Below are 14,749 nucleotides of genomic sequence, written 5' to 3'. Positions count from 1 at the left end.
TAAAGGAAAACGTACCAAACACCTTCTTCACTATCCTATCTACCAGCGACTCCACTTTCAAGGAGCTATGAACCTGCACTCCAAGGTCTCTTTGTTCAGCAGCACTCCCTAGGACCTTACCATTAAGTGTATAAGTCCTGCTAAGATTTGCTTTCCCAAAATGCAGCACCTCACATTTATCTGAATTAAACTCCATTTGCCATTTCTCAGCCCATTGGCCCATCTGGTCCAGATCCTGTTGTAATCTGAGGTAACCCTCTTCGCTGTCCACTGCACCTCCAATTTTGGTGTCATCTGCAAACTGACTAACTGTACCTCTTATGCTCACATCCAAATCATTTATATAAATGACAAAAAGTAGAGGGCCCTGCACCGATCCTTGTGGCACTCCACTGGTCACTGGCCTCCAGTCTGACAAACAACCCCCCACCACCCCCAGCAACCCCCCCCGCCCCCCCCCGTCTTCTACCTTTGAGCCAGTTCTGTATCCAAATGGCGTGTTCTCCCTGTATTCCATGAGATCTAACCTTGCTAATCAATCTCCCATGGGAACCTTGTCGAACGCCTTACTAAAGTCCATATAGATCACATCTACTGCTCTGCCCTCATCAATCTTTGTTACTTCTTCAAAAAACTCAATCAAGTTTGTGAGACATGATTTCCCATGCACAAAGCCATGTTGACTATCCCTCATCAGTCCTTGCCTTTCCAAATACGTGTACATTCGGTCCCTCAGCATTCCCTTCAACAGCTTGCCCACCACTATGGTCAGGCTCACCAGTCTATAGTTCCCTGGCTTGTCTTTACTGTCCTTCTTAAACAGTGGCACCACATTTGCCAACCTCCAGTCTTCCTGCACCTCACCTGTGACTATCGATGATACAAATACCTCAGCAAGAGGCCCAGCAATCACTTACCTAGCTTCCCACAGAGTTCTCGGGTACACCTGATCAGATCCTGGAACTTATCCACCTTTAACCATTTCAAGACATCCAGCACTTTCTCCTCTGTAATCTGGACATTTTACACAAAGTCACCATCTATTTCCCTACAGTCTATATCTTCCATATCCTTTTCCACAGTAAATACTGATGCAAAATATTCATTTAGTATCTCCCACATTTCCTGTAGCTCCACACAAAGACCGCCTTGCTGATCTTTGAGGGGCCCTATTCTCTCCCTAGTTACCCTTTTGTCCTTAATATATTTGTAAAAATCCTTTGGTTTCTCCTTAATTCTATTTGCCAAAGTTATCTCATGTCCCCGTTTTGCCCTCCTGATTTCCCTCTAAAGTATACTGCTACTTCCTTTATACTCTCCTAAGGATTCACTCGATCTATCCTGTCTATACCTGACATATGCTTCCTTCTTTTTCTTAACCAAACCCTCAATTTCTTTGGTCATCCAGCATTCCCTCTACCTATCAGCCTTCCCTATCACCCTGACAGGAATATACTTTCTCTGGATTCTTGTTATCTCATTTCTGAAGGCTTCCCATTTTCCAGCCGTTCCTTTACCTGCGAACATCTCCCTCCAATCAGCTTTCAAAAGTCCTTGCCTAATACCGTCAAAATTGGCCTTTCTGCAATTTAGAACTCCAACTTTAAGATCTGGTCTATCCTTTTTCATGGCTATTTTAAAACAAATAGAATTATGGTCCATGGCCCCAAAGTGCTCCCCCACTGACTCCTCAGTCACCTGCTCTGCCTTATTTCCCAAGAGTCGGTCATGTTTTGCACCTTCTCTAGTAGGTACATCCACATACTGAATCAGAAAGTTGTCTTGTACACACTTAACAAATTCCTCTCCATCCTAACCTTGAACACTATTGCAGTCCCAGTCAATGTTTGGAAAGTTAAAATCCCCTACCATAACTACCCTATTATTATTACAGATAGCTGAGATCTCCTTACAATTTTGTTTCTCAATTTCCCTCTGACTATTAGGGGGCCTATAATACAATCCCAATAAGGTGATCATCCCTTTCTTATTTCTCAGTTCCACCCAAATAACTTCCCTGAATGTATTTCTGGGAATATCCTCCCTCAGCACAGCTGTAATGCTATCCCTTATCAAAAATGCCACCCCCCCCCCCCCCCTCCTCTCTTGCCTCCCTTTCTATCCTTCCTGTAGCATTTGTATCCAGGAACATTAAGCTGCCAGTCCTGCCCATCCCTGAGCTATGTTTCTGTAATTGCTATGATATCCCAGTCCCATGTTCCTAACCATGCCCTGAGTTCATCTGCTTTCCCTGTTAGGCCCCTTGCATTGAAATAAATGCAGTTTAATTTATTAGTCCTACCTTGTCCCTGCCTGCCCTGACTGTTTGACTCACTTCTGTTCTCAGCTGTATCAGTCTCAGATTGATCTCTTTCCTCACTATCTCCCTGGGTCCCACCACCCCCACCCCTCCACCCCCCCCCCCCCCCCCCCCCCCGCCCCACCTTACTTGCTTAAATCCTCCCAAGCAGTTCTAGCAAATCTCCCTGCCAATATATTAGTCCCCTTCCAATTTAGGTGCAATCCATCCTTCTTGTACAGGTCACTTCTACCCCAAAAGAAATTCCAATGATCCAAAAATGTGAATCCTTCTCCCATGCACCAGCTCCTCAGCCATGCATTCATCTGCTCTATCCTCCTATTCCTGCCCTCACTAGTGCGTCGCACTGGGAGTAATCCAGTTATTACTACCCTTGAGGACCTCCTTTTTAAATTTCTGCCTAACTCTCTATATTCTCCCTGCAGAATCTTAACCTTTTCCCTTCCTATGTCGTTGGTTCAAATGTGGACAATGACCTCCTGATGGCCCTTCTCTCCCGTGAGAACATTCTGCACCCTCTCTGAGACATCCTTGATCCTGACTGTTCGTGCTACGTTCCCCTAAGAATCCATCACCCCCTACATTTTCCAAAACAGCATACCTGTTTGAAATGGGTATATCCACTAAGACTCCTGCACTAGCTGCCTACCTCTCTTACCCTTCCTGGAGTTAACCCATCTATGTGACCGTATCTGAGACTTTCCCCCCTTCCTATAACTGCCATCCATCACATACTGTTGCTGTTGCAAATTCCTCATCGCTTCTATCTGTCTCTCCAACCGATTCACTCGATCTGATATGATTCACATCCAACAGCATTAATGGCAGATATAATCCACAGTAACCCTTAAACTCTCTTTAAACTCCCACATCTGACAAGAAGTACATATCACTGCAAAGGCCAGTTTTGCTCCTTCGCAATCTACAGACCCAGAAATTAACACCGTCTTATTCCTCAACAAACACTGCCCCAGGTTAAATGAATAGTTATGGCTTATATTTTAAGTTTAATCAAGAGATTTATCTCCAAAAACATATAATCAAGAATGAACCCACTGTAACACTAATACAGCCTTTCTCTTGGACAGACTTAAAACAATGATTAACTTATCTGATTCTGTGCTGTGAACTTCGCCCAAACCAGTTCCTCCAAGATTAGTTGTGAAATTCACTGTTTGTTAATTTTCCCAGATGCACTCCGATGTCCAACGATACATGAATTCAAAACCAGCAAAGGCAGTAACTGTGCAGGTTCTCTCTCTCTCTCTCTCTCTCTCTCTCTCTCTCTCCTGCACTGTCCTCACTATGTGCTTCCTTTGTCTGCTCTTCTCCCTTTTAAAACTGCTGTTGTTTTGACTTTCTTTTTCCAAAGATCCAAAACAATGCAACAGCATTTAAAACAGTAAATGCTTCTCCTGGAATTCAAGGAAATCACCTCCAACGCCTAAAATACCCCCAAAAAAGAAGCAGCTCTTCCAGCCAGACATTTTTCCCATCCTCAATCTTGGATTACCCAGAATCCTCATCTTAGGATAAGGAGCAACAAAGTTAAAAAAGAGTTGGGGAGAAACTAGTTCTCCCAAAGGGTTGTGAATCTGTGAAATTCCTGACCCCAAAGTGCAGTGGATACTGGGACAGTTGTGTAAATTTGAGGAGGAGTTGGACAGATTATAAATTGATAATGGTTTGTAGGGTTGTGGGGAGAAGGCAGGAAAGTGGTAGCTCAGTGGTTAGCACTGCTGCCTCATAGCGCCAGGGACCCAGGTTTGATTCCAGCCTCGGGCGACTGTGGAGTTTGCACATTCTCCCGGTGTCTGCGTGGGTTTCCTCCAGGTGCTCCAATTTCCTCCCACAGTCCAAAGATGGATTGGCCATGCTGAATTTCCCATAGTGTTCAGGGTTGTGTAGGTTAAGTGTCTTAGTCAGGGGTAAATACAGGGGTGGGGTAATGGTTCTGGGTGTGTTACTGTTTGGAGGGTCAGTGTGGACTTGTTGGGCCAAATGGCCTGTTTTCACACTGTAGGGATTCTATACATTCTATACACAGTCATGATTGAATGGTGGAGCAGACTTGATGGGCCGAATAGCTTAATTCTGCTCCTATATCTTATGAGCCTAAAATAAACCAGATGGGAATTTACAACAAACAGAAGTGACTACACAGTTGCCATGAGAGGTGAGAGGGGAAAGATTTAAAAGGGATCTAAGAAGCAATTTTTTTCACACAAAACTTGGTGTGTGAGGAGGTGGTGGAGGCTGGTACAATTACAGCATTTAAAAGGCATCTGGATGGGTATATGTTTCGGAAGCATTTCGAGGAATATGGGCCAAAATTAATTTCGAATATCTGGTTGGCATGGATGACTTGAAGTGAAGGGTCTGTTTCTGTGCTGTACATCTCTGTGAGGCCAAAGTTTTGACACTGGATGTTTGATCAGTTTCAAATTTCACCTTGTGCCAACAATGGGATTTGAGCCTGTGTCCCCGGGACATTAGCCAGTGGTTCCGGATTGCTAGTCTGGTGACACTACAGCAACACCAATACCTCCTCCGTTTGGAGTTAAGTGTAAACTAGACAAGTTAAGGACAGCAGATTTCCTTCCCTTAATGATGTTAATGAACCTGATGGGTATTCTACAAGGATCAGTAATAGTTTCATGGTAACGTTAGTGGATGTAGAGCAATATTGTAAATTTATAATTGTATTAAAAGTTATTAAATATTAAATTGCATCAGCTACCCTGAAGTGATTTAAACCCGTGTCCCTAGAATATCAACCGCGGTTTCTGGATTACTGATCCAGTGAATTATCTCTTACATCACCACCTTCCATTGAAGATTGGACCTTTGGATAGCACTGGGTGGGAGACCTTATAGCTCGTTAATGCTTGCTCAGCTAAGGAAGACTACACAATGTTCAGTGGGTTTACACGGGGCAGGTTTGTGAGAAGTGTGTCAAATTATCCTGAATGGTTGGTTGATGTCAGAATCGTCTCACGCCATGGGCAGACATGTCCCAGGATTACGATCAACATGAGACTCTGCATGTGTTACACAAGCAGAAGCTGGGTTAGAAGCAACTCAGGAACCCAAAACCACGGCCCTAGCTTTGTGGAGAGATGACACGATACAATTCTATTCCTGTTCACAAATTTACTGAATAGTTACAAGCTCAGTCCAACCCAATGCGTCGGAGCAAATTACAGCAGATGCTGGAATCTATACTGAATACAGAAAATACAGGATCTCCAGCAATTTCCAATCCAGCGAGCGTTTGATGGAAGATGGAGCAGGTAAAGGTTTTGGTCAAAGTGTTGCAGGGCAATGTTGATAAAGCTCACACCAGACCACCAGCTGCAGTTGGCAGAACAGAAACTTTTCTTCATTCACTAGCTGCTAGTGTCTTTCACACTACAGTTACTAATGTCTCTCTCTCTCTCTCTCCCTTAAAGGCCTTCCAACATCGCTCCCCTCACAAAACAATCTCCTTGGAAGGATTTTCGATCTGAAAACCCAAAATAACCATCACATTTCACAGAATATTCAACCCATCAAGATCTTCGAAGGAGCAAGCAAATCCACACTTCATTCCTTCATATTTTACATTCTTCTGATCTACAGTCAATATTAAAGCTCACTTTTGAATCTGATGGTCCAATCCTTTCAGACAGTGCATTTCCAAACAGATAATTTCACTGTTTGGTCTCTGATTATTTTGCCAATTATTTGAAGTGTTAATCTTCCAATCATCGTTCTTTATTTTATATTTAGTGTTAATTGGTAGCGTCTTTGAAATTCTTTTAAAATTAATTCCCCTTCTACATCATTTCAGTCATAGCAAAAGATTTTTTGTTCAAAATTTACTGATGTCAAAAATATGACATCATATTCATTCAGTTTAAATATCCGCTTTACACAGCCTCAACTTCTACTGACTTCATCTGAATACCAAAATAAACATGTTCCTACCTTCCACTTTAACCAACCTTCTTCAGCACAAAGCTGCTGCTAAATCGACGAGTTCTGGCAAGTCAGACTATGTTCGCTCTGTGACACCGGAGGAAAAGGGCTGCAGTGAATGAGGGCAGTAGGAACCCAAGTTATAGAAGACATGACAACACCAACACACACGTCTCACAAACCAGAAGCAGAGACAAAAATAGGAAGTAGTTAATGTAAATAAGCCTCCTTTAAAAAGTAATCAGGGTGAGCCTACAAACATGGCAACGCAGTAACAGTCTGTAACAGGTACCCAAAATTACAACGGCAACAAAAACAAGTTCCATGTCACAGAATCATACAGCAGAAAAGAGACCCTTCAGCCCTTCCGGCCTGCACCAACCCATCTATACTTTTCACCACTTGGCCCACTGCCGGAATGTTATGTCATATCAAGTGTTTATCCATGTACATTTTAAATGTTGTGAGGTTTTCCATTGCATGGCAAAGTAGGACAAATTCAACCTGACTGATTACCACCCTGTCAACATACTCTTAATAATTAGTAAAGTGACGGAAGGGGTCATCAACAGTGCTAGTGAGCAGCACCTGCTCAGCACTCACCTGCTCAGTGATGCCCAGTTTGGGGTCTGCCAGGGCCACTCAGCTCCTGACCTCATTCAGGCCTTGGTTCAAACATGGACAAAAGAACTGAATTCCAGAGGGGAGGGGAGAGAGACAGCCCTTGACATCAAGGCAGCATTTGAACGAATGTGGCATCAAGGAGCCCTGACAAAACTGGAATCAGTGGGTATCAGGGGGCAAACTTTCCACAGGTTGGAGTCATACCTGACACATAGGAAAGTGATTGTTGTTGTTGAAGGTCAGTCATCTCAGCTCCAGGCCATCTCTGCTGGAGTTCCTCAGGTTAGTGTCCCAGACACAATCATGTAAAGCTGCTTCATTAATGATCTTTCCATCATAACGTCCAATATGAGGATGTTTGCTGATGATTGCATAATGTTCAGCATCATTCACAGCACCTTAGATATTGAAGCAGTCCATGTTCAAATGCAAACTGATCTGGACAATATGCAGGTTTGGTCTGACAAGTGGCAAGTAAAGTTTGGGATTATGGTAGGCCTGCACTGGTTGGGCTAAAGGGTCTGTTTCTGTGCTGTATGACTCTCTATGACTCTATCACTTGCGCCACACAAATACCAGGTAATGACCATCTCCAATAAGAGACGATCAAACCATCACCTCATGACATTCAATGGTGTTGCCAGCACTGAATCCTCCACTATCTATTTCTTTTGGGTTATCATTGACCAGAAACTCACCATATGAAGATCGTCATGACAAGAGCTGGTCAGAAGCTAGGAATACTGCAGCACGTAGCTCATCTCCTGACCACCCTCCCAAAGCCTGTCCACCATCGACAAGGCACAAGGCAGGAGTGTGATGGAATATTCCCCACTTGCTGTGGATGGGGCAGCTCCAATAGCACTCAAGAGGTTTGACACAGAGGGGATTCTGAGTCTGGGATTTATCTGCTCTGTCTGTGTTTCTTTCCATCTCTTCACTTCTCTCCCTCTTTTATTTTATTTTACTCACCCCTTGGTGAGGAGTTCGGTCGTGGTGTTGGCATCAGCCGCGGTGAGTCAGCCCAGTGGCACGGACCTGTGATGGTCACATTGGAGACAAGTCCAGGTTCCCGGCAGTGTCTGCATCATCAAGGTGGTCCTAGCACTGACTCAACATCAAGTTCAGCTTCCCTTCTCTTGGTGCTCTGGGGTGGGGGGTAACGGGGTTTACCAGAGTGGAGAATGCGGTGTGGATCTGGCTGTTTCTCGCGGCTGCGGACTGGTGGCTCCTTCCACTGGCTCTGATTCGGTGGCGGTTGAAGGTGAGGTGGGACTCGTCCCATCATCCCAATGGCCCGGGTTTCCCTTGAGGCTCCTGCAGGGTCTTGGCAGCAGCATGGATGGTCTGGATCGGTCTGAGGGTCCTATCATCCACTTCAGTGACTGTTTCCATCGGCATCGGTGTGGGTCTCCTTCAGCCAGCCTGTGACACCGTGTGGTTTTATATTCAGCATTACTGGGGTCCAGCCCAGCCATCCCACAGGTTTGGGGGAGCCTGGGGAGGGTGGTTTCAGTCTTCAATCCAGAGCTGGGAAACAGACTCAGTGGATTTTGTCCTGAATTCTCTTTGTTTTTAAATTTATTTTTGATTAACTCCATTATTATGGAAGGACTGTTATTCTGAACCTTTCATTTCTGTATTTGTCTGATTTATTGTTGTGATTTTGTACATCTGAGGATCTGTAATGCTGGACTTCGTATTTCTTTATTTTTCTTTTCCTGAGAAATTGTCCTCAGGAATCTGGACCGAGGTGCCTTTGTCCTGAAGATAGTGCCAGAAGTGGAAACTGGTCAACTTTTCACTGTACTCATGTGGGTACGTGACAATAAAGATCATTCACTCATTTCAATTCAACTACCCAGGACAAAGGAAACCACTTGATTGGCACCACATCTACAAGTATCCACTCCCTCCACCATCGACCTTTCATCTTAAAACTACGGCCCCTTCATTTTGACCCTACAGCTAAAGTGCTTTCTATCCCAGTCCATGCCCCTCATAATCGTAAACCCCTCAGTCAGGTCCCTCACAGCCCTCTTTGCTCTAAAGAAGACAGCCCAATCTTATCCAGCCTCTCTTCGTAGCTAAGATGCTCCATCCCAGGCTACGTCTTGGTGAATCTCCTCTGCAGCCCCCATCCAGTGAAATCACATCCTTCCTGTAGCCTTGTGAGTCAGACTGCATTACTCCAGCTGTGACCTCATCAAAGTTATCCCCAGCTCCCTACTCCAATAATCTATTCCACGACTGATAAAGACCAGTGTCCCGTATGGCTTCAGTCCTGCCGTTTTAGGGATCTGTGGACAAACACCTCAAGGTCCCTCTGTTCTTCCAAGCTTCCTGTGTGGATAGTCCCTTTAACGGAGTAAAACATCACTTCACAGGAGCCTATCGAACAAAGTTTGACATTGAGTATATGTTGATTGTCTCGCAAGGAGAGTGGTGAAAGCACAAAATGTTGGAAACCACAGCAGGTCAAGTAGCATCCAGGAAGGGAGAGCAAGCTAATGTTTCAGGTCGAGAGGTTAGAGCTTTACCAGAGTTGACGTGAAGTATGAAAGGGGCAGCGTTTGTGAGGCAATAGGGCGTTGAGGTGTAAGAGAGAAAGGGTGTTGATGAAGTGGGTTAAGTGATCGGATTGTGAAAATGGCAGAAGAATGGTGTGTCTAACTGTCAGGCTGGAAATGACAGACAGACCCACTGGGGTCGGGGGGAGGGGAAAGAGAAGATGGTGACAGAGAATGGAACAAGTAAAGCTAAAAGAAAAGGAAGGAAGTGGGAGTGGGTTTACAATCTGAAGGTGTTGAACTCAATACTGAGTCCAGAGAGTTGTAAGAGTCTGAAGGTGAGACGCAGTTCCTCCAGGATGGTAGTGAGCCTGAAGTGAATGATCTGCTTATTTGGTTCATAGAGGTTTGTGGGATCTTGCTGTACACACATTGATTAAAATCTTAAATTCCATGAGTGATGACACAATGGAAGAACAGCACTTTTGGATATCCTGAGGCTGGTAACGGTGTGATAAACACACAAGTCCTCCCCTTGGCTCAATGCTTTTTATGTAACTGAGGAGCCTGTTCACTTCCTGTTGTGCACCAGCCTTGCTGTAATTGGTGACAGTTCCGACAAACTGGATGAGATAAGGACTGTCGTTTCCTTCCTTAAAGAAGATGTCTGAACCTTCTGGGCTGCCCGCTAAGCTGACAGCTCATCCCCATCGATAGCTGCTTTTATTTCTTAGCCCCAGAAAAGCAAAGCAGAGAAGCTGATCGAGAGGCTGGTTGGGATTATTGTCAAAGGATGCTAAGTCAGGAGAGATCGCCCAGGAAGGTGATGGCGACTGGGCAAGGAAACATTCTCTCTCTCTCCTCATCATAAAGGCACATAATTCAGAGATTCAGCCTTTGCTGTCGCCTTGTACGTGTCCAATGTATGCATGACTAATGGGAGGTATGGTGGCTCAGTGGTTAGCACTGCTGCCTCACAACGCCAGGGCCTGGGTTTGCATTCCCGCCTCGGGCAACTGTCTGTGTGGAGTTTGCACATTCTCCCCGTGTCTGCGTGGGTTTCCTCCCATAGTCCAAAGATGTGCAGTTCAGGTGAATTGGTCACACTAAGTTGCCCATCGTGTTAGGTGCATTAGTCAGAGGAAATGGGTCTGGGTGGGTTACTCTTCGGAGGGTCAGTGTGGACTTATTGGGCTGAAGGGCCTGTTTCCTCATTGAAGGTAATCTAATCTAATTTCCAGTCCGGATGAAGGGTCCTGCCCAACATAGCGATTCTCGTGCTCCACAGATGCTGCCTGACCTACTGTGTATTTTCCAGCCTCACACTTTTATTGACTCTGACTTCTTAGCATCTGCAGTCCTCACGATCTCCTATCTTCCCAAGGACAGAGGCATTTGAGAGCCATCCTTCAAGAATAATGCATGTCTTTTAAAAACTTCATCAACAGATGCTCTTCCTCAGAATGTATTGGTCACCTAACCTGTGGTCTACCTCTGTAACACATGCCCATGAATGGGAATGAAGTATAAGTTCCTCATTCTCAACATCCTGTGGGTTATCTTTATCGGAACTTTAGTGCACAGACGGCATAAATACTAGAACAATAAAATCAGATCAGAGGAGATCCCCAATCCTAGACAAAAGACAACTACCATTAACCCTTTCTATATCCTTCATGATTTAAAAAACTTCTGTAAGGTCATCTCTCAACCTCCTACGCTCCAGCCTGTCTTGATTTTCATTATAACTCAAATCTTCTATCTTTGGCAGCACCCTGATAAATCTCTTTTGAACCCTCTCCAGCTTAATTATATTCTTCCTATAACAGGGTGACCAGAACTGGACACAGTATTCCAGAAGAGGCCTCACCAATGTCCTGTACAATCTCAACATGTCATCCCAACTCCTGTGGTCATGGGACGAAGCAATGAAAGCAAGTGTATTAAACAGCTTTTTAACCACCTTGTCTATCTGTGATTTAAACTGCAAAGCTTGACCGTCGGGAAGAGAACCAAAGAAAACTGCCAGTGTGCAAGTCTGAAGAGAATGCATTTTGAAAGAAAACCACCAGATTGCCTGAATTTATAAAATCAGACTCTTGGGTAGGAGGGGAAGAGAATGGTCAAGGACTGGGGCTGGGAAGGTGGGAGGATAGGACAAAAATAATTATGTACACAGCTACATAATATTGGTGAGAGATAATAAAGTCGTAGGGAGATGATGTATCAGGATATGAAAGGGTTAATTCTGAGGAATAACATAAGCACCACCCTACTGTGATGATGACTTGGAGGCAGAGCAACTTAAGGTTCTGAATGAGTGAGACTTAATATGTGGTGCTTCACAAAACCTCTGTAACAATGTCCATTATATCAATGGAAAGTATAACTCAATACAAGCATGCAACTATATCTTCTCAAATTCTCCGAGTTAGACAAGGAAGTGCATCTTAGACCAATAGCTTCCTGCCCTTACAGAGGATGTTGGCAGTGGCAATCAACACTAGGAGTAGCCCAGGCAGGGCAGTGGGTTGGCATGTCCATAAGAACAACTTGTGCCCATGACATTATGGTGAGCAAGGTCTCCACAATATTCCAGCCCCTCCATCATTACAGCAGGGGCATCTTGGTTAGGACTCAGTCATACCACTGAACTCAGATTTGGGATCCTTTCTTTATGACCTTACAGTGTGTGTGGCAAAGGACTGGTCAAACAGCAAAATAAAAGACACCATGAGGCATAGAGTCATGGAGTATTACAACATTGGAAGAATCCCCTCAGCCCATTCCATCTGTGTCAGTCATCAAGCACCCATTTACTCTTATCCCAATTCCCAACCCTTGATCCCTTGCCTTGTAAGTTATCTGAATTCACCTGAATACTCCTTAAACATTGCAATGGTTCCCACCTCTACTAGCTCTTGACACCCTCTGGGTGAAATAGTTTTGCCTTAAATCCCCTCCTCCTGCTCCTTAGTTAAATCTGTGACCCCAGCTATTGACCCTTCTTTGAAGGGAAAATATTAAATCCAGTTGGAGGAGTCTATGCCTCCCATAACATTGTAGACCTCAAGCCTTCTCTGCTCGAAGGAAAACAACCCCAGCCCATCCAACCCCTCCTTGTAGCTGAAACAATCCATCCCAGGCAACATCCTGGTGAATCTCCTCTGCACCCTCTCCTGCACTAGCACATCCTTCCTACAAGGTGGGCAGCAGAACTGTACACTGTACTCCAGCTGAGGCCTAGCTAACTTTGTACACAGCCCCATCATAAACCCCCACCTCGCCTTTCAATGCCTGAATGGATAAAGACATGTATTCCATTGACCTCTTAACCAATCCATCCAGCTGTCCTGTTGTCTTCAATGATCTGTAGATGTGCACACCAAGGTCCCTCTGATCCTCAGTATGGCCCAGGGTCCTACCTTTCAACATGTACCCTCTTTCATTGTCAGTACTCCCACAAGTCTGGTTGAACCTCACACAGTCAAGCACTGCCCACTAGAAGTATGGACTTCTGACAACATGTCATTGAACTGATTTGAATGGGCTACACCAACCATTTGCTTTTATATTGTGTCTCTAGGACTGTTGAACTGTCTAAGGTTCATCATAGGAACATTATGGGACAAATATTGTCACAGAGCCATATACAAATATTACAAAGGCTGGTCAAAGAAAATGGTTATGAGGGTTCTCTTAAAGGACTGATAGAGAGAGTTAGAAAATTAATTCCACATATTAAGCCTCTGCTAATTAATAACTAATACAATCCCTTTTACTTGCACTCAGGAAATTGGTTCATAAGTTTTAACTCTATCCGTATTTAAATGGAAGCGTGATATAGCCGTATGCTAAAGACGAATTAAAGTATGCGTTCCACCTGATGAGAAGAGGTGAGAAAGGGGAGCGCCAATTCTACCTCCTGCCTCTTTTTGTAACAATTACTACAGAATGATGAGGTCAGTCAGCCAGTCGAAGAGCCACAAACAGTAGACAAGTAGGAGGTTGGAAGAACACGGCAAGCCAGGCAGCGTCGGGGAGTGGAGGAGTCGCCATTTCAGGTTGAGACCCTTCATCGCGACCTGAGATGTTGACTGCTCCACCTCCTGATTCTGCCTGTCTTGCTGTGTTTTTCCAGCCTCCTGCCTGTCTACCTTGGATTCCAGCATCTGCAGTTTATTTTTTCTTTTTGTCTCCAAGAGTCGCAGATGTTTGGTTGCATTATGGGATTTCCAAATATTAAGCGAATGTGAGACTGCACAAGTCGTGACCAACCAATTGCATTTGACAGACTGTGATGGGTTTCATTTCCTGAATGTGCAACTTCCCACACAGTTGTGACCAGAGGGCAATAGAGATTTGTGTGCTGTGTGCTGTGTTGACTGCAACTGCCAATGCCTGACCAGTTATACAGTCATAGAGATGTACAGCACAGAAATAGACCCTTCAGGTTAACTCGTCTATGCTGACCAGATATCCTACATTAATGATGTCCCATTTGCCAGCACTTGGCCCATATCCCTCTAAACCCTTCCTATTCATATACCCATCCAGATGCCTTTTACATGCTGTAATTGTACTAGCCGGCCCAACTTCCCCCAGCAGCTCAGTCCATACACGCACCACCCTTTGCATGAAGAAGTTGCCCCTCGGGCTCCTTTTAAATCTTTCTCCCCTCACCTTAAACTTACGCCCTCTACATTTGAACTCTGCTACCCTGGGGAAACGACTGTGGCTATTTATCCTATCCCTTCACCCTCATGCTGGGTGGCACGGTGGCACAGTGGTTAGCACTGCTGCCTCACAGTGCCAGAGACCCAGGTTCATTTCCCACCTCAGGCGACTGACAGTGTGGAGTTTGCACATTGTCTGTGTGGGTTTCCTCCCACAGTCCAAAAATGTGCAGGTTAGGTGAATTGGCCATGATAAATTGCCCGTAGTGTTAGGGGAATGGGTCTAGGTGGGTTACACTTTGGAGGGTTGGTGTGGACTTGTTGGGCCTTAGGGCCTGTTTCCACACTGTAAGCAATTTAATCTAATGCTTTTATAAATCTCTATCACATTACCCCTCAGCCTCCGACGCTCCAGGAAAAATTTCCCCAGCTTATTCAGCCTCTCCCTACAGCTCAAACCAACAATACCCTTGTAAATCTTTTCTGAACCCTTTCAAGTTTAACAACATCTTAGTAGGTAGATTATATCAATTGACTATAACTGTATGCAATTGGATGGAATTAATTGGGGTTTCACTTGAGCACATATAGAGACAATGAAACTGTTGAGTTAGGAGGTGTGAGTTTATATTGTTTCACTCTGTAAATAAATGTGAGAT

This window comes from Chiloscyllium punctatum, chromosome 20 (genome assembly GCF_047496795.1).
Source record: "Chiloscyllium punctatum isolate Juve2018m chromosome 20, sChiPun1.3, whole genome shotgun sequence".
In the NCBI taxonomy this organism is placed as follows: Eukaryota; Metazoa; Chordata; class Chondrichthyes; order Orectolobiformes; family Hemiscylliidae; genus Chiloscyllium; species Chiloscyllium punctatum.
This window is presented reverse-complemented; position numbering follows the sequence as displayed.